General features: G+C 36.0%; 1 pseudogene across 1 annotated transcript in view; it reads right to left on the bottom strand.

Annotated features, from left to right (window-relative positions):
* Positions 1–18,402, bottom strand: part of LOC111288042 (phospholipid-transporting ATPase 3-like) — a 35,593-nt pseudogene extending 17,191 nt beyond the window's left edge. The window contains exons 1-8 of the transcript XR_016341665.1: positions 17,793–18,402; positions 10,285–10,350; positions 8,679–8,740; positions 7,850–7,931; positions 7,527–7,625; positions 6,739–6,816; positions 6,502–6,598; positions 5,000–5,106 (exon numbers count right to left, since the gene is read on the bottom strand). The product of XR_016341665.1 is annotated as a phospholipid-transporting ATPase 3-like (transcript). The remainder of the gene's footprint in view (positions 1–4,999; positions 5,107–6,501; positions 6,599–6,738; positions 6,817–7,526; positions 7,626–7,849; positions 7,932–8,678; positions 8,741–10,284; positions 10,351–17,792) is intronic.
* Positions 18,403–21,798: the final 3,396 nt, after the last annotated feature.

Raw genomic sequence — 21,798 nt, 5'->3', positions numbered from 1 at the left:
TTCAATATACATTCAGTTTTACTCTTAGTTTTTCACACACTTTTATTTTTTAGTTTTTTCACATGGTATCAGAGCGGTCACCTGTTAGTGGGAACTAAATGCTACACAGTGGAGAAGCCACCTCTAAAATCCCAATGTCTAATGTGATCTTGGTCCTATGGTTGGACTCAACTTAACAGGAATGTCAAGCTTTAAAGGTAGGGAGATTGTAACGCCCCCAATCCCACATTGGAAGAATGTGTGGATATGGTATGATATATATATATATATATATATAAATCTAAACTCAAAACTTGCAAGGCACCTTTTGTGGGACAAAACCATGAGACCTTTGGATCAAAGCGGACAATACCTCGCAAGTTGAGTTCAAGTGTCCACAAATGGTATCAGAACTTTAGGCTCTTCTTGGGAAGCAAAATTTTTAGCCTTCATTGCCGAACCCTATTCAGGCCCTCATAGCCATTTTATTTTTCCCTTCTTTAGCTTTCATTGCTAAGAGTCATTTCTGGTTATATCTTAAGACTTGTTTCAATTCAAAAAAAGATATCACTACCACCCAATTTTAAGGAAGTGTCAACTAAGAAAATCACCAAAGTACTATAGATGTCTTCGAAACAACAAGAGTTGGACAGAGAAGAGATTGAGAAGCTGAGAAGCCTATTGAAAACCCTTGAAAAGCCTACTGGAGTATATTCATTGGATAAGGTCTTTAGTTCAGGTAAAGCTTTTAGTTCTCATTAATTAAGGGTTCATTTGGATTCAATTGTGTCTACTGTTCGGTGCGATGAAGCATCTTTTTTATGTAAATGTATCACAAATTTTCATTTGGGTAACAAAGCTACAGCACGACTATGTTGACATGGCACCAATGAAAGCCCGATTGTTCACTAGTGAGAAAGGGGTGTGGTGAGCCACCGCACCTTCTTTTGGACTCTTTTGTCCTCTTAATATCCTTTTATTACTATTTTACCAAAAAAGTTGATAATTCAATATATATATTTAAAAAATTATTTGATATATTATTATATTTTTATTAATTTTTAATTATTTATTAAAAAATTTATAATTTGACATAAATATAAATTTAGTATTTTTAAATTATTTTCATAAATGTCAAATAATTAAAATTTTTTATTACATATAAATTTTAATCTAATGTCCTTAATGGTCATTTATCTTTTCATTACAATTCATCTTACCGCCACCACTGTTTTTTCATCCAAACACATTTCTATCATTGATTTTAATCTCATCGCTACAGTAACCAATCTCACCGTTACAATAACTAATCTCACCTCCACCACTGTTTTTAATCCCACCGAAACCAATCTCACCGCCCATCCAACTGCACCCTAAATGTCTCGGTTAAGCCTATTACAAGTTCTTTAGTCATTGACTCATAAGTCACAGACCATATGACATTCCTTACAAAAGTTTAGTACATATACCCTGTATCCTAATAATAAGAAAATTGTTGTTGTAAATGGTTCACTTACTACAGTGTCAGGATTAGGAGATGTTCAAATTAATCCCTCGTTTGTTCTTAAAAATGTTTTTCATGTTCTTGGATTATCTACTAATTTGATATCTATACAAAAACTTACCAGAGATATAAACTGCCAAGTGACTTTTCATCCATCTTATTGTGAATTTCAAGATCAGAGTTTAAGGAAGAGGAGAAGGATGGACTATACTATCTTGAAACATCAAACAACACAAGTAACATCAAGAATAGTTTATCTTTGTCATTTCTTTTTGAAAAATCTTCCAATAAAAAAAAATATGACTTTATCATTTTCGTCTTGGACATCTTTCTTTTGGAACTTTGAAAAACATGTTCCTCCTTTGTTCAAAGGATTAAATGCTGAAATTTTCCATTGTGATATTTGTGAACTTGCAAAGCATAGACATGTGTCTTTTTCAGTTAGCAATAAAAGAAGTTCTACTTCTTTTTACTTGATTCATAGCGACATATGGGGTTCCTCTATAATTCCTAATATTTTAGGGGTAAAGTGGTTTGTTTATTTCATAGATGATTGGACCAGGGTCTTTTAGATATTTTTACTTAAATCCAAATCAGATGTGAATAGTATATTTTTAAGCTTCCAAAACATGATTCAAAATCAATTTGAGGTGAAAATCAAGAGATTTAGGTATGATAATGCAAGAGACTATTTCAACCACAGTTTATCTACCTATTTCCAAAAGAAAGGGATTATCCATGAGTCATCTTGTATTAATACTCCACAATAGAATGGAGTAACAGAAAGGAAAAACAATCATTTACTAGCCACAACCCGAGCTTTACTTTTTCAAGCGAATGTACCCAAATCCTACTAGGGTGAAGCTATTCTCACTGCCACACATATTATAAATAAGTTACCTTCAAGGGTTTTGGGATTGAAAACTCCTATGGAACTACTCTCACAATTTTATCCCAACTTTAATACCACAAACAACCTCATACCTAAGATATTTAGTTGTACATCATTTGTTCATGTTCATAGTCGCAATAGAGGGAAGTTGGATCCTAGAGCAATTAAGCGCATTTTTGTGGGATATTTATCAAATAAAAAAGGGTATAAGTGTTATCATCCTCCAACCAAAAAATTTTGTGTGTACAGATGTCACTTTTGAAAAAAGTAAACCATTTTTTACTCAACCTTATCTTTAGGGGGAGACTTCATTCATGGAAGATAAGAATAAAGACTTCTTTTTGCTTGATTTGTCCTCTTATTCAACATTTTCACCCATTAATTCTTCTAAGTCTAAACATGTTTCTTCTGATCCCAAGTCAAACACTGAATTTGAGTTTAAATCCATTCCAAACACAGAAGATGTGATAAAGGATAATATTGTTCCAGATTCTATGAAGGAATTACAAATGTACTAAAAAAGGAAAGTTTCAAAATCCTGAACCAATGTCAATCCAAGAACCTAATCCTAACTCTGGAAATGAGGTAACTATGATTTTTGACTCTGTTTTTCAAAATGAGCATAAATCTCCTAAAACTATAACTAATGATTATGATCTACCTATTGCCATTAGGAAAGGAACTAGAGAATGTACTAAGCATCCATTATACCCAATCTCAAATTTTGTGTCCTTTGAAAAATTCTCACCATCCCACAAAAATTTTCTTGTGAGCGTAAATACTATTTCTGTTCCAACTACATTATCTGAGGCATTATTCAGTAAGAAATGGAGGCAAGCCATGAAAATAGAAATGAAGGCCTTAGAGAAAAATAAAACATGGGAACCAATAGAGTTGCCTAAAGGAAAAAATTCAGTTGGGTGTAAATGGGTTTTCACTATAAAATACAAGGCAGATGGTAATGTTGAAAGGTATAAAGCCAAGTTAGTGGCTAAGGACCACACTCAAACTTATAAAGTGGATTATCAGGAAACTTTTGCTCCAGTTAACAAGATTAATACAGTTCAGATTTTGTTATCATGGGCTGCAAATTACAATTGGCAACTTCAACAATTTGATGTAAAGAATGCTTTTCTACATGGTGATTTGGAAGAAGAAATATATATGAAGGTTCCACCAAGATTTGGAGGTCATCTAGAAGCAAACAAAGTATGCAAGCTGAAAAAGGCTTTATATGGCCTTAAACAGTCTCCTAGAGCTTGGTCCAGGAGATTTGCCAAAGTGATGTTAGCAATGGAATATAAGTAGAGTCAAGGAGATCACACATTATTTATCAAGCACTCTGATTCAGGGTGAGTCATAGTTCTATTAGTGTATGTTGATAATATAATTGCAACTAGAGATAATGAAAAAGATAGAGAATCTCTAAAACAGTGTTTGGTTAGAGAATTTGAGATAAAAAAGCTAGGAAGATTGAAATACTTCCTAGGAATTGAAGTAGCTCACTCACATCATGGTATTTTTATCTCACAACAAAAATATGAGATGGATCTTCTGAAGGAAACTGGAAAGCTCGTATGTAAACCTGCAAATACCCCTATAGATCCTAATCATAAACTTGGAGAAGCTAATAAAGATGCTGCTGTAGATAGAGATATGTACCAAAGATTAGTTGGAAGACTCATTTTTCTCTCACATACTAGACCTGATATAGCATATGCTGTGAATGTAATAAGTCAATTTATGCATAATCCTAAAGAAGTACACCTACAAGTTGTCTAACGTGTAGTGCACTATTTGAAGGCCAATCATAGGAAAGATATCTTATTCAAAAGAAATTCAAGGCTGGTTCTAAAGGCATATACAAATGCTGATTCTGCAAATTCAATAACTGATAAAAGATCCACCTCAGGCTACAACACTCTCCTAAGAGATAATCTTGTGACTTGGGGGAGTAAAACACTAAATATAGTGGCAAGATCAAGTACTGAAGTAGAGTTTAGAGCAATGGCTCAAGGAATTTGTGAACTAATATGGTTAAAGATTATCCTAGAAGACTTGAAGATCAAATGGGTTGGACCAATGAGACTCTACTATGATAATAGGTCTGTAATAAGCATTGCACACAATCCTATGTAACATGACAGAACAAAACACATTGAAATAAACCAGCATTTCATAAAAGAAAAACTAGACAGTGGATTGATTTGTACACCGTATGTATCAACCAAGGATCAACTTGCAGATGTGTTGACTAAAGGTTTCAGTAGTGCAACATTTCAAGAAATTATTTCCAAGCTAGAAACGGAAAACACCTATTCATCAGCTTGAGGGAAAGTGTGAGAAAACACTTATTTACAGCTAGTTGTAATCTTGTAATCTGTATATTTATATTTGTATCTCTAGATTTGTATCCCTATAATTAAGGACAAAAAATTAGGATAGACAATTCCTCAATTATAAGATCAATTTTTAGGAAGATTTAGTTTCCTAGTTTACCCACTAGTTAGTTGTATATAAAACTAAGGTCCTTGTATAATTCTTTATGAGCAGTTTTTCAATATACATTTAGTTTTACTCTTAGTTTTTCATATAATTTTATTTCTTAGTTTTTCCACACACACCTTCAGTAAAATCTGATTTGGAGAAAGAGGCAATGTTTGATTGTCCATTACAAGATTGCCAGTGAAAATGTACAAAGAGTTGTTCGGTTGCTCACACTGCACTTCACCTGCAATAAACAAAAAGTGCTGCTATTTAGAACTTTATAAAAAGAAACAAGAAAAGATACAAATTGATTTTGAAAGCATCACTTCAAACAGACAAAGCCCATCAACTTAAATGAAAAGACTTTGTCGACAATCAAAGTACATATATTGACCAAAACAAAGTATTAGACAATTATATTGACTTTAAAACATTAAAAAAAATAAATACACTAATTACTGCCCAGAGACAATCAATGCGTTGCAGCCGAGAACTCCCTCATTGTACTCAATATTAAGCACATTGACAATATTGGATATTATATCAACTTTGGGCTTTATTTTTAAATTTTCAATAATAGTATTGTCTAATTTGGAAGGGAAGGAGCCATAGGTAAAAACAATTAGAAGTACATATGCTAAAGACAAGTCGGAATCAGAAGGTAAAATCCATAAAGGATGATTAAGTCATAGAAGAAAACCTATAACACCTAGTCAAAGGTCACAGACGGATATATGCAATGCAGCAAATGAGCAGTTAAAACGTAATGGAAAATATGGCTTCAGTTGAAGTAGATATGAAAGCAACAGATACCAATAATTCAGTCTTGCTTTGTTGATGCTTTTGCTATTTGCTTTTTGTTATCTGCCTCATTTTTTTAATTCAATTTTTATTTTCTGCTTTTTATGTTCCATTCATTTTTTGAAAAAAAAAAAAAAAAGACAAATAGCAAAAGCATCAACCAAGTTGAGCCTTGGGTTCCTATGGTCTTAGACATGGCAAAATGGCAAAAGCAAATTTTCGCTAACCTCAACAAGTACCAATAATGGGTTCTCCTACACTAACTTAAACTCCAATTTGTTGGTCTTGTCTCACCATCTTACTGAAGCTGAATAATTGAAATCTGAAAAGTGAAAGAAATGTTCTCCTTTCACAAGTTTTCTTTTTGTTCTACTTTGATATTCTCATTAAAAAGGCATAAATTACAAAAAGTTAAAACAAGAAACACATAAAGAAGAGATGAAGATTAAAGTGAGAAACATGATGGAAAGTGAACATATTATACTGGCAAAATATGATGGACGAAGAAATTTAAGAATGAGCAATAACCGATGTCAACAATCTTATGCCTTCATAGGCAGAACCATCCTAGTCAGATATAACAGCATTTCCAAAAGAAAAAAAAAAAAGGCGAAAGTGAATTAAATCTCTTAAGAAATAATTATATATATTAATTCATAATCACACTTTGACCTTATTCATTATATTAGTTAAGCTGTTAATACAATGAGCACAATAGCATCAAATACCTGTAACACTGATAGATGAAGAATCAAGGAAAACTCTGAACAAACAAAAATTTTTTTATGGTTTATCAGTCATTTAAAATTAGAAATTTGAAATAATCAAAAGGCTTAACCTTTGAATTCACAAGCTTTTTCGGGTGTCACGTAATCCCAAGTCCCGTCTAGCGCTTTTCTGATTTTCAGATTCGTTTCCCCATCCAAATTTGCAGTCTGCAATCAAAAGGCAAAATTATTTCACTTTAGGAATAAAGTGCACAATGACACATAACATGAGAAGGGAAATCACTTTTCATAAATAGACTAAAAAGTAAAAACAGTAGCTCCACATAAGAACCAGAAATGAAAATTACCTCAATGTAACAAACACCATCAGCATTTGTACTAGCAAGGAAAAGAATATCTGCAGGAAAAAATCCATCTTGCTTAACCTGCAATAAGGGAAAAATTCCACTATATTCTCATATATCTATGCAGCTGGTGATATTCATGTAAATCAACCTAATAAGCCTCAATCATGATAATATTATATTGTAACATATAATATAAACCATAGAAAACTGTCCACAAGCTACAAATATCTTAAAATTTTCAGTCTCCAAATGGATGGAAAAATCATTAGAAAAAAAAAAAGAAACAAGTAAAAGACAATGACACGTCATTGGTTGACCTTGACCAAGTGTACAACTGTACGTGAAGGCAATATAACAATACTTCTTTGTGGGAACTTGGGGGAAACACAGTCCTGAACTGGAAATGCCTATAATATGCCCATCAGACTGAATTTATTTTACTACAAATTAGCAATTCCAACACATCTCTTAATAAATTACCTTAACTTCCAATGAATCACAGATCTCATAACATGAAATTGCCAGACAGAGTCATATTAATCCAAACTCAAAATGCTAACAAAGAGAATTGAAAAATATATTTGAAAATCTTTTCAAGATATCTCCGGAAGGAGGGGGAGGGGAAAGAAGAGGGGAAGTTACACAACAAATAAAGACGATTATCAGCCACACTGCAATGTAAACAATATGATATGAATGTTGTAGAACTCTTCCTCAATATCCATATTCAAACTCAACAACATGACTGGCCAAAAAAAAATCTCAACAACATCCACCTAGAAACTCACCCTGATAATATCTCCAACCTGCAACTTTTTCCATGGAATAGACTCCCATCTTTGATCTTGCAACACATCTACAAGAGTGTTATTTATTGCCATATCGTTCTGAAAACGTTTTTTTTGTATACGATAAGGGAAAGAAAGAAAAATAAGAGTTCAGCATTCAACCCCAACATATAAAGTCAAAGCTCAAGCTAACCCTTGCAGAACCTTACCCTCTTGGCCCCAAAACATCCAGACCAAAAATAAAGAATAGAAAATAAAGTCGATAAGGGCCCAAACCAAAGGAAAAAAATTATGCTAGGACAAGCATGACCTGTAATACTCACCCAGTCCTCAAATGCCTCTTTAATAAGAGAAACTAAAAGCACCAGACTCAGAGGAACCACATTTGTAACAGGATGCACAGGACTGCAGCAGCAGAAAAATGTTATTACATAACAGATCTCACCAATCCATAAATCAGTTGGTTAAATCTTCAGTCTTACAATTCCTTATTACCAAAATAATCACACCAGTAGGAGGGGGGGCAAAAAGGGAGGTTTCATGCAGAAGAATAGGAGAACATGAAGTGAATGCAATTAATGAGCACATGGAAGAAGGTAGAAGATGAATAAGGGGTATGTATGATAAAGTCTGAAAGGAGACTTTTAATATGTACTAAAAGCAGCTGTATCACTCCTCGTAGCAATTATGAAGACTTTCTTCCTTTTTAAAAAAATAATAATAATAATTGATAATAGAGTGTTAACAATCTCAATGAGGAAACATACATAACTTTTAAACTTTATGGTATGGAAACAAGAGATTGAAAAGAAAATACTACAGATAGTCATGTCAGTTTTTGCATGGACAACACCCACAGTTTCAAATCTATTTTAAAAAATAAATAAAATGAAATGCATCAGACCAATTAAACATTGATAATATTTCACTCAAAGATGAAGACTGTTAGATCTGAGAAGATAAATAAATCTCATTGTGTTCACAAAAGAATTTAACCCAGCCCTGAGCCAGATTCCCTACATCAAGTGAACACCACTAACAGGACAATTGAACAAATTAAGGTAATAATTCCAGCACTCCAGGAAACGTGCTCTTCACAATTACCAAAGCTAACAAAAACTCAGTTCGCCTATATTGTAGAAACAAACTTACCTATACGGAGTTGCTGATAGAATTGATACCATAAGAAAGTATAAGTTAGCTACCCGCCTGAACTGTCAGATTAAAACAGAAATGTCAGAATCAGAAGTAGCCACAATACAGGAGCTCTCAACTCTAACCAAATCCACAAAAATTAATCAAGTTAGATTTCTAACTCGTATCCAGACCAAAAAATTAATGGTTGGTACAGCAAGGCAGTCACTGTATTACAATTATGGCCAGGGGCGTGGCAGTTTTCAAGAATCATCTCAAATAGTAAAAATTTACTTAATTATGCTTACACAAAACATGACTGCATGGTACACGTTCAAACACCCTCAAGTTTGTCAACAGGAATTGAACAGAAGATGTAATCCCTGAACAAGGAATGGTAAAATTGGAATACTTCCTTGAAATTAGACATGCTAACAGTTTTCCTTTTAAACAACCTGATAGCATTTTAACTGTTGCACTTGGTATTCCTCATTAAGATAGGATGGCCCAGCAAACATGCACTCAAAATAAATTGAGCCAATTTAAGTTGTTTAGCTCTTGGAGGAAAAAATATATCAATATACTATATAGCAATGATTAAAATGTCTGGTGTCACAAATAAAAGATCATACATACCTCCTACGAGTGTAATTGTATGGGTTTAAAGTGTTGCTAGCAATGGTTGTAGGATTTTATATGGAAAAGGAGAATCTTTGAAGGAAGGTGGTAGGTAAAAACTAGTATACCTTTTCATTTATTATTATTCTCAAAGAAAAAGAATAAAACTCTCTTCTTCACAAAAACCATGATTTAGCTAAGAATGGAAACAATGCCATATCTTCCATTGGATTCACTAACCTCTTTAGCGAAATTTCCGGGCCAATAATTAGTTATAGATTTAAACATGGCAATTTTAAAAAGGTTAGTAGGATAACCATAACCATTAGCCACATTCATTACCATAACCATGATTGTTCTGTTATGGAAATGAATAAACTATAACCGTATCCATGGATGTAACAGCTTACAAGTGAAGTCATAACCATTTATTCAAATAGCTTTTTCAAAAAAACAAAAAAAAAAAAAAAAGAAAAGCTATACCTATACCAGAGGAGGACCCAAAAGTTTCACCCATTTAATCATTAATTTAATAACAATTGAAGAAAATAATTTTCTTTAAAATCCTTTTAAAAGGTTTTATCCTAATTATGATTACAAAATTTAGGTTTGTAAAAAAAGGTACTTATATAGGTATTTAACAGTTATATTTTGAGTCCATATTGAGTATACTTACATATACAGTTATGGCCATGGTAATTTTTAAAACTATGACCCTCCCCATACTTGATCAATAATAAATTTCTTTACCTATAATCAAAAAAATAACCATCAAGATTAAATTATAGCCATCAGCATTTGTTTCGGAACTGCTATTATTGTTTAGTGCATTCTACTATTAGTAGAATGCTAATAGTGATTAGTACATAAGCATTCTTCTGGCTCCACTCCAAGGGTTAAATCAGAGGCCAAAATGCAATAGACAAATAAAAAGTGTTCATAAGAAATCCCTAAAGTATCATGCAACCATACCCATTTCACCGCTAGAGAACTCCAATAAATTTACCTGTTCATACAGCCCCTTTGGTAGAAAAGTAAAAAAGTTGTGCTTGGTAGTTGATATGGAATTCCCCTGGAACAATAGATACCACGCTAATGAGAACCACATTAAGCAACAAAAGTATGAATACAAACAAAACTTCTGGACAACAAAAACATTCTTACACAAATAATGCAAATCTAATCATGATCTAATTTTATATAATACATACCTGAATATGCATGAATATATGGAATACACATTAACCACTTCTGTATCTGCAAGTGCATTCAGCAACAATAGAAATACACTTTTATATGCTACTCATGCATCATTAATTGAACTTTCCAAATATTAGTAAGACTCCTTCATATAGGCATAGTGTCATGAGCCAACCTTGTATAAGGCCATGACCGGGACTTAGGTTGCCATGAGCCACCCATGTATAGGGCCATGGCCGGGTAGATCCCTTGTGCTAGGAAAAGTGTCCCCATTTCAAATATTGTAATGGTTACTAGTAGCATAGCTCTAAAATCTCTAAGGCTCTTTAGGGGGTGAGCCGGCAGCGTAGTGTTGGGCTGTCTCACCGGGTGCTATGCGAGCCTAGGCCATCCACCAAGGGCTGCCCCCCTGGCCCTGGTGATGGTGGGAAGTCCCGATGTATGATTTCCGATTATAATAAAATTCACCCCGATTGAATGTCCCGAATGTTACCTCGATGTGTTTTTCTTTTTCTCGATGTGAATGTGCCTTGTTGTGTGTGTGTTTGAGATTGATCTCGATATATTGTGTCTTATTGTGAATGCTTGGGACTAACCATGGCTTATGGTTATTTGTTCAGATATCGATCTATTTAAGGCTGACTTGGGTGGGAGCGTCCATTCAAGTGCCGCACGGTCTATTGCTTGTTGAAAGAAAGCGTAGTCCGTGACACGTGATATCAGAGCACGGTTGAGAAGTGTTAGAAAATGGATGAGATGGCCACAAGTGGTGGACCCAATCATCAACAGAGAATTGAGGAACTTGAGGCCACGGTGGCCACAATGAAAACTCACATGGCGACTAAAGACCGAGTGAGGGAGATCGAGACAACCCAGCGAGAGTTGTCCGATACTCTCCACAACGTGAGCAAGGAGGCTAGAGATGCCTTGAATATTATCCAAAAGGAGTTTGAGGAGCTCAGAGCACAGGTGAGCATCTTACAAATGGCTGTGGCCAGATCGGGTTCGAGCTCGATGGAAAGGGGAAAAAGGCCCACGGTGCCGGAGCCTTGATGTTATGAGGGGGCAAGGGATGCTAAGGAACTTGAAAATTTCTTGTTTGACATGGAGCAGTACTTCCGAGCTGTACACACGGATTCAGAGGAAGACAAGGTAGCAATGGCGTCGATGTACCTCACAGGGGATGCCAAGCTATGGTGACGCTCCAAGTTTGTCAATGACGAGTGCCCGATTAAGAGTTGGACGGACCTGAAGCAAGAATTGAAAAACCAGTTTTTTCCTGAGAATGTGGAGTATATGGCTCGAAGTAAACTCCGAGAATTAGTGCAAACAGGAACAGTGCGAGAGTTTGTAAGGAGCTTTTCTACCTTGATGTTGGATATTCGAGACATGTCCGAAAAGGACAAGATGTTCTATTTTCTTGAGGGCCACAAGCCTTGGGCCAGGACAGAACTACAAAGACAAAAAGTGCAAGACGTGACCACGGCCATGGCTGCAGCTAAACGTCTCCACGATTATAATGATGGCTCCTCAAAATGGAAAAATCCTCCATCAGCTGGCAGTAGCTTCAACTTTGGGAGTGGGGGAAAGATGACTAGGTTGGACCGGCCCTTCAGTGGGGATCAGACAGGAGGTCCTTTGGTCGAGATAGCACCCAACCCAAAACAAACAATGTAGTGATTTTCAAGCCTAGGCAACCGCTAGCTTGCTTTCTTTGCAAGGGGCCGCATCGGGTAGCCGAATGCTCGCACAGAAGAGCCCTTAATGCCTTAAGAACCTCGTTTCAAGAGTCCGCAAAAGCGCCAGAAAGCGTTGAAGAAGTTGAAGAGGAGCCAACCAGGATGGTTTCAATAAGGTTCCTCAATGCCCTCCACACCCAACTAAACACTATAAAGAAAGAGCAGAGTAGAGGCTTGATGTATGTGAACTTAATGATCAATGAGAAGGTCACCAAGGCTATGGTGGATACAGGTGCAACCGATACTTTCATCACACCAGAAGAAGCAAAAAGGTGTGGTCTCCAGGTTAGCAAAGACTGTGAACAAATGAAGGCGGTTAATTCGCCAGCCTTTGCGATCAGTGAAAGCTCCAAGAGTGTGACAACCAAATTGGGGCCATGGGAAGGGAAGGTAGACTTTACCGTTTCCCCCAAGGATGACTTTGATGTCGTTCTCAGATTGGACTTCATGATGTTGGCTCAGGTGATCCCTATCCTCGCCGCTAGCTGCTTGCTGTTCTTAGGGGTACACCCATGTGTGGTGCCAGCCAATATCTTACCAAAGAGTGGGAAGAAAATGATTTCAACTTTGCAGTTCAAGAAAGGGGTAAAGAGAGGGGAACCCTCCTTTGTGGCTATGTCAATCTACAAAGAAGGGTCGGAAGTAGAACCAATACCCGATGGCGTGAAAAAAGTGTTGGAAGAATTTGAAGAGGTGATACCAAAGATGTTGCCTAAGGTTCTACCCCCTCGACGAGCAGTGGACCATGAAATTGAGCTCCTCCCAGGAGCGAAACCCCCTGCTAGAGCCCCTTATCGCATGGCCCCACCAGAGTTGGCCGAACTAAGAAAACAGTTAGATGAGCTTCTACAAGCCGGGTTCATCAGACCATCAAAGGCTCCTTTCGGAGCGCCAGTGCTATTTCAGAAGAAGCATGATGGAAGTTTGCGATTATGTGTTAACTACAGGGCCCTGAACAAAGTCACCGTAAGAAACAAATATCCTATCCCTCTTATAGCAAACTTGTTTGATCAATTGAGCCGGGCCAAGTACTTCTCCAAATTGGACCTGAGATCTGGCTACCATCAGGTCAAAATCGTTGAGGGAGATGAGCCAAAGACCACTTGTGTAACACGGTATGGTGCATTTGAATTTCTTGTTATGCCCTTTAGACTGACCAATGCTCCTACCACATTTTGTACATTGATGAATCTGGTGTTCCATGACTACCTAGACAAATTTGTAGTCATCTATTTAGACGACATAGTGGTATATAGCTCCACCTTGGAAGAACATCAAGAACACCTGCACCAGGTGCTTCGAAGGTTACAGGACCACCAGTTATACGTAAAAAGAGAGAAGTGTGCATTTGCTCAGACCCAAATCCATTTTCTCGGTCACATTGTCGAACATGGCCACATTCGAATGGACATGGAAAAGGTTAGGGCCATCAAGGAGTAGACAACACCGAAGAATGTTAGTGAGCTCCGCTCATTTTTGGGACTAGCCAACTATTATAGAAGGTTTGTGGAAGGGTACTCTTGCAAGACCACGGCCCTCACGAAGCTATTGAAGAAGGAGCATAAATGGTGTTGGACGAGTGAGTGCCAAGAGGCCTTTGAGGGATTGAAGAATGCCATTATGAAGGATCCCATCTTAACTCTCCCTGATATTGAAAAGCCTTTCGAAGTTCAGACGGATGCATCTGATTTTGCTATTGGAGGAGTGCTTTTACAACATCACCCGATAGCATTTGAAAGTAGGAAGCTAAGCGAAGCTAAGAGAAAATATACGACCCAGGAAAAAGAGCTCCTAGCAGTGGTTCACAACTTGAGGGCTTGGTGACATTACTTGTTGGGTTCACACTTTGTCGTGAAGACAGACAATGCGGCCGTTAGCCATTTCCTCACCCAACCAAGGCTAATGGCTAACGGCGAAACAAGCTAGGTGGCAGGAATTTTTAGCGGAGTTCGACTTTTGTTTTGAGCACACCACTAGAAAGACCAATCAAGTGGCGGATGCATTGAGCAGGCGAACAGATTTAGCGGCCCTTAGAAGAATGGCCCCAATGGCGGCTAGCAGAGCCACTACAGACATTCATAAGTTGATTGGAGATCATTTAGGGAAGGACCCGCAAGCCTGTGCCATCCTGAAGCTAGTGGAAGAAGGGAAGTCCAAGTACTTCTGGCAAGAAAATGGGGTTTTGTGGACCAAGGGCCCTCGAGTGTTTGTGCCACGAGCAGGAGGTCTGAGACAGATGCTGATGAGGGAATGTCATGACACACCATGGCCGGACACCCGGGCTGGCAACGCACTTTGGCGTTATTGAAACAGGGATACTATTGGCCTTACATGCGACAAGATGTGATGGACTATACGAAGACTTGCCTCATTTGCCAACAAGACAAAGTCGAAAAGAGGCTGCAGGCATGCTTGAACCATTATCGGTACCCACCAAACCGTGAGAAAGCATCTCCCTCGATTTCATTTCGAGCCTACCCAAGGTTGGTGATCTTGGAGCTATCTTGGTGGTGATTGGCCAGTTCTCTAAGTACGCCACATTCATTCCCGCTCACAAGTATTGTACAGCGAAAGACACAGCTTGACTATTGTTCAAACATGTGGTCAAATATTGGGGCCTCCCTCAAAACATTGTCAGCAATAGAGATCCGAGATTTACGGGGTCCTTCTGGAGAGAACTTTTCAAGATATTGGGTTCTTAACTCAACATCTCCTCAAGCTATCACCCTCAAACCGATGGTCAAACGAAACGGTTCAACGGATTACTTGAGGCACTTTGTCCAAGCCAATCAAAAGGACTGGCCTTCATTATTGGACGTTGCTCAACTCTGCTTTAATTCCAACAAAAGCTCTTCCACCAACAAGAGCCCATTTGAGGTGGTCACCGGACAATTACCAAGGCTACCCCACACTTCCTTAGAACAATATGGAGGAAAGAATCCGAGAGCCTTCAACCTCAGCAAGGAGTGGAAACAAAACACGGAGATTACACAAGCTTACCTGGAGAAAGCATCAAAGCAGATGAAGAAATGGGCAGACAAGGGTCGCAGGGCTCAACAATTCCAAGTTGGTGATTTGGTTCTTGTCCGACTAGTTCCTGAACAAACCAGGTTCTTGAGAAAGAGAGATCGTAGACTGGTGCGCAAATATGAGGGTCCAGTAAGGATTCTTTCCAAGGTGGGGAATGCTTCTTACAAAATCGACCCACCAAAGTGGATGAAGGTGCACCCAGTATTTCATGTGAGCAACCTGAAACCTTTCCATGCAGATCCTACAGATGCTAGCCGAAGGAAGCCAACCAGAGCCGCCATTACCATGAAGCCACCCTTAGAGCGTCGAGTCGAAGAGATCTTAGCCGACAAGGAAACCAAGATATCTCGAAGACTAGTTCGGGAATACTTAGTGAAATGGGAGGGATTAGGACTAGAAGAAACCAGCTGGGAAAGAGAACACGACCTCCAGAGATTTCAAAGGAAGATTGAAGAATTTCAAACCAGCAAGTCGACGAGGACGTCAATAGAATAGGTGGGGGGAAGATGTCATGAGCCAACCTTGTATAGGACCATGACCGGGACTTAGGTTGCCATGAGCCACCCATGTATAGGGCCATGGCCGGGTAGATCCCTTGTGCTAGGAAAAGTGTCTCCATTTCAAACATTGTAATGGTTACTAGTAGCATAGCTCTAAAATCTCTAAGGCTCTTTAGGAGGGGTGAATCAGCAGCGTAGTGTTGGGCTGTCTCACCGGGTGCTATGCGAGCCTAGGCCATCCACCAAGGGCTGCCCCCCTGGCCCTGGTGATGGTGGGAAGTCCCGATGTATGATTCCCGATTATAATAAAATTCACCCCGATTGAATGTCCCGAATGTTGCCTCGATGTGTTTTTCTTTTTCTCGATGTGAATGTGCCTTGTTGTGTGTGTGCTTGAGATTGATCTCGATATATTGTCTTATTGTGAATGCTTGGGACTAACCATGGCTTATGGTTATTTGTTCAGATATCGATCTATTTAAGGCTGACTTGGGTGAGAACGTCCATTCAAGTGCCGCACGGTCTATTGCTTGTTGAGAGAAAGCGTAATCCGTGACACATAGCATGTGATTTAACACCACAGGCTTGAAACTTGTAAGCAGAGTAATTGCAAAAGATCATAGTCTATGGTCATATCAATATTTGGAATCTCATCAAATAACCATGGGAAACTAGTTTTATAAAGCAGTAAATAAAATGAATCTTACAATCAAGTAAATTCCTATTTCTGGATAGTTTGCTAAATGGAAAGGCAAACATTTTTGGATCGTCAATGAATAAAAAAGATGCACCCTCACAAAGAAGAGAAACAATGAATGAAAAATATGAATTTATCTAGTTGAATCCCAACATTACAACATATTTCACCTTCCATTAGTTTAGCCCATTCCAAACAAAGAAAAAAAAAGAATCACTTCTATTGACACAGAGTTGTCTATGGAACATGTCACACTTCAGACAAAAAGCTCACTGGAAGTTGGTACAACCATTTGACTTAGTTAAATGTTTCCAACAACAATAAGAAGCTTAAGCTACAATAGAACTTAAGCTACAATAGATGACAATCCTGGAAAATGATTAGATCAGGGTCAAATAAATCACTTAAATGCCAATCTTCAGAAGCATCAGAAATTATACCAACCCACTTACTGTATTTCTACTCTCCCATAGACTGCTAGCATCAGAACATGTTATTTCCCTACTACTTGATTTGCTGTTCCAACACGTACATTCTCTATTTTTTTTTTATTCATGAGGCTGCTAGGGATTGAACCCTAGTCATTGGAATTAGGAGGTCTAGCACTCTACCAACAGATCCGTTCATTTTCTATAACTTAGAGTTAACACCAATACTAGACTCTCTTCAAGATTTTTACAAGGTTAGGACTCTAGTATGATATTTTTTAAAAAGTGAAGATAGCGTGAGCTCCAAATCAGGCATTTAAGATTAACCAAAATATCACGCTGATATAATTAAATCATTTAGGTAATGTTCGTTAACTCTTTTAGTATAGTCAAAGTCTGAATCTCACTCCGTTCATTGATAATGTATTAACATTCTTTACTATGGCACTAAGCAATCATTGTTTGAAATCAAAGCCCCCAACCTTGAAAGGAGGGCTAACTCCTAGCGTGGAGTTAAGATTACTCTTCTAATGGTTCTACATTTCCTTCACTTTAGCATTGCCCCGAAAAAGTTCAATTGTCACCACAATTTTGATCTAAAATAAACGACAAGAACATCTCTGATCCACTAAAATTCGAAAAAATTAACTTTTTAAAGAAAATTTAAAAAGCTATCAAACCACCCAACGACTTCCATTCTTGATAATAAAGCCAACAAAAGTGAAGAAATTTTAATTAAAAAAAATAGAAACCAAAAATCATGCGCCTCTTGATGGTAGCATTAGTTTCGTTAACATCTAAAAAGATTCAAGTTCACTGCATTTCCTATTTTCCAGGAAATTGAAACGTCAAAAAAGAAAGGTACAAGGAAAACCTAATAACATGAGAACTTAAAATATAAATATGTATTATATAAATACCTTGTATCGGTGGGCGTAATTGGCGTCGCGGTCATTGCAGTAGATGGTGCGGAAGGCCGGCGCCTGGGGCTGAACCCGACCCAGCGTGACGGTTCGAGACAGCGCCTGTTGGCTTAAGTTCTGACTACTACCCTGTTGCGATCTCGTCGATGACCTAATTCTATCCCATCCACTCATCTTCCTTCTTTTCTTTTCTTTTTTTTTTTCTTTTTCCCGATTCAAGAAAAGGGGAAAAAACAAAGAAATTTAGAAAAATCGGCAGACGTAGATTCAGAAAACGAATATCCAATCGGTTTTTGATCTCTGCTTATCCTGCTATGTCGGTTTGCTTGTCGTTTGGTGGAGTTGGTTTAAAGGCGAGGTCTCATTTGCACGGACGATGAAACAGAGAGGACACTGCTTCAATTCAATTCACTTTATTTTCTTTATTTTTTGCTTTGTCTCTAGTTTTTTCTTGGTGAAGTATTTTATTTTGAATTTGGCTGGTGGTCTTCGATTTTAGCAGGCGCGTGGAGAGGCTACATGGAAGAGGAAGCGTGGAAGTACAAAGATAAATTAGAAGATTCGGACTCGATCAGGAAAAGTAAGTGACGGTTGACGGTGGACGAGCACTTAACGGTTGTTGACTGGCTATGGATATAGACAATTCCCATCCGAACGCAGTACATTTTTGTACGGTTCCCAACGCGAAATGCAAAACCAAACGAAAAAGAGAGTGGGAAGGGAAAACAATTTCTTAAACCTACTTGCCACACGTCGCTGAATTCTTTTAAGATTTTGTTACATTTTATGTTTAAATTCAAGTTCATTTGATTTTGTTACAAATTCAAATTGGGCACATAAATTATTGTCGCACCATGTGAGACAAAAATAGGAAGGACAAATAGTAGTTTTCAAATAAGTTCAAGTTTTACCTTAATCATTAAGATTTTTCATGTACTAAATCTTCAATTTAAGATTTAATATTTAAATATTTTTCAATTAAGAATATTAATTTATTTTGACTCAATATAACGCTAAATGTTATTGAGATTATTAAAAAAAAAACTTCGTAATGGCTATGTGATGTATGCCAATTAAATTCAATTTCTGTTAGATTAGATTGTTTAGTTATTCTTTTTATGCTAATTCCTTCAAAATTTAATGAGTAAAAGAACGAAATTGAAAAAGAATGGAATAACTCTTTATGTTCAAATGATCAGAAAAAAATGATACCAATTGAAAAGGAAAATCTAACGTGGATGGGCTATTGCTTTTGCAGCAATTTGCCAAACAAAAACAAGATACGCATTTAAATAATCAATGTCATGATTTATGATTTTTCCTTGGATAAATCAACACAACCTCATAATTTTGAGTACTTTAAGTAGACAAGTACATCAAAGCTTTAACAAAAATCTAGATTTGTGAGATCAACTGCAGTTAACACATTTCAAAGTTTAACTCCATGAGCTTGTCTTGCTAGAAAAAAAAAATAATAATAATAATAATGAAGTAAGCTCCATGGCCTAATTCCCAACCTCACTCGAATAACACCCAAACGAAGTTCTTAAAACAACAAAAATTCGAGAATAAGAAAGCAAATTATTATAATATATAGATTCATAGATTTATCATTAGACATCAATTAAAAAAAATTTTATCAATTTTTTTATTAAAATATGATTGGTCACTTAATCTAATCTATCTTATTTTAAAAAAAGTCTCAAAATTGACTTAAGCATATTTAAATAATATATTTTAGTTTATGAAATCATATTTCAGATTTGAGAATACGATTACTCATGAGAAAGATTATAATACACTCACAGTGTCCATCTAAAGGATGGTATCATTTCATTTCAAATTATCCAAAACTTAGCTATATTTATGATTTACCAATATTTAATATTGAAAATTAATCTTAAAATTACTCCAATAGTTTGGTAACAATTTAAAATAATTCTATTACCTCATAAGTATTCATAAAGATTAGTATCCTATCCTGAAAAAGCTCCATCATCAAATTTATTTAAATTTTAGTTAAAAAAATAATTAGTAAAAAATCTTTTAATAGTTTAGTAAGATTTACTTTGCTACAAATCTCGTAATAGTTTAATGATATTTTTTTGTAAATTTATTTTTTTTAGAACATATAATATATCTTTCACTAGTTTGGTAAGATTTAATATGCAAATTCTCTAATAGGTTGGTAGGATAAAAATATAAAATATTTTAATAATATTTTTTTATGCAATCAATTTAAGAAATTCTCCAATAGTTAGGTAAAATTCATAAAAAAAAAATTTTAAATTCATGAGAAATCCTTCAATAGTTTAGTATGATCCATGAATTTATTTTAGAAATAGCTTTTGATTACTTTTTCAAAATAAGATAATAAGAGTGAAATTCACAGAGGTAATAAAAAAAATAAATTATCTAATTTAAAATAAGTAAAATAACAATAATAATAATAATAAGTAAAAAATAAAATAAAAAGTCTAAAAAATAAAAATGTCAAAAATGTAAACAAAAAATAAAAAGAAAAAAAAACATACGATCGGGTCGAGTCCAAAAGCAGATCATGCGTGGATCCACACGGGTCAAATGCGGGTTAAGACCCTTTTCAAAATGACGTTATTCTGAAAAGGTATAAGAGATGGAATCTTGTATTTTTCCTCAGATTCACCTCAGTGCTTCTCTCTTTAACCGAGATTTCCTCTGGCTTCTTTTTAAAATTCTTCAACCCATCGCAAAAAACTGGGCAACCCACTGGTTTCTAGAAAATGTCACTGAAAACTTCAAACCCCACTTAAAAGTTCAATCAAAAAATTCAAACATTCAAACCCAAAACCCAAATTTTTTCAAATTTCCTATAAAACCAAAAAAAATATATTTTTTAAATCAGATATCCAACCCTTGAACCATAAAAACCCAAAACAATTTTCACAAAAACTCATAATTGTCAAGATTGTTGTTTTCATGCCAACCCTGCTCTCTATCTTTCTTTGTGATTTAGTGTTCAATTTATAGCCATTTTTTGTAAAAAATTTAGGATTTAAATAGAACCAATTCAGGCTTAAATCCTATGATTGGATTCTGTCCAATTTGACTGATAGTCTTATGCTTTAAATCCCTTCAATTTGGTTCCTGGTTTTATGCAAATTTGTTGCTTGATTCTAGAGAATTGATATGATTCCCTCTCCCTTCAATTTCCTTGTTTATCAAAACAAATTAAGAAAAAGGAAAGAAAATAATAATAATAACAACAACAACAAAAATAAAAGTTGATCTCGGACATAAATGGATGTCTATAACTGCCTTTTTTTACTCAGTTTCTATGCAGCAGGGATTGCACAAAGACAAAAACCATCCATTTTGTTCTGGTTTGAAAAATCAAATCAAAATTCAAAGCTAAAATGATTCTTACGAAGTTAAATTAGAATATAAAAATGACTAAACTGAATCAAAGTTAAAAGTGAATGAGGTGTGCCAAAATGAAGATGGCCAAAACTGAGCAACGAGTCAGAAAATTAAAATGATATAGACCAAGCCAAGATAAAACATGAGCGATCGAGATTGAACCACGAGTTAGAAAAATAACACAATCTAGATCGAGTCGAGATAGAAAATGAGTTATCAAGATTGAACCACGAGTTAAAAAAAATAAAATGATTTAGATTGAGCTGAGATTCAAAACAAGTAACCGGGATCAAACTACGACTTTAAAAAATAACATGATCTGGATCGAGCCGAGATCGGGATCGAACCGCGAGTTAAAAAAGTAAAATAATTTGAACCGAGTCACGATCAAAATGAGTGACCGAGATCAAATCTGATTCCAAAAATTAATGTTTGAGATGTGAAGATTAATTACAAACAAAAAAACTCACAAAAAAAATAACTCACAAGGATTTGAATAATGGTAGAATATGATTATTATATTAAAAATGGATAAAAGTTCACCACTAAGACTAGAAACTAAAAGATACAGAAATACCGCCTTAAGAATTCTAATCAATGATAC

The sequence above is a fragment of the Durio zibethinus genome, chromosome 4 (assembly GCF_047325235.1).
Source record: "Durio zibethinus cultivar Kanyao isolate XHJ-2024 chromosome 4, ASM4732523v1, whole genome shotgun sequence".
Classification (NCBI taxonomy): Eukaryota; Viridiplantae; Streptophyta; class Magnoliopsida; order Malvales; family Malvaceae; genus Durio; species Durio zibethinus.
Note: the sequence above shows the minus strand (reverse complement) of the source record. Positions and strands in the feature narration are given on the sequence as shown.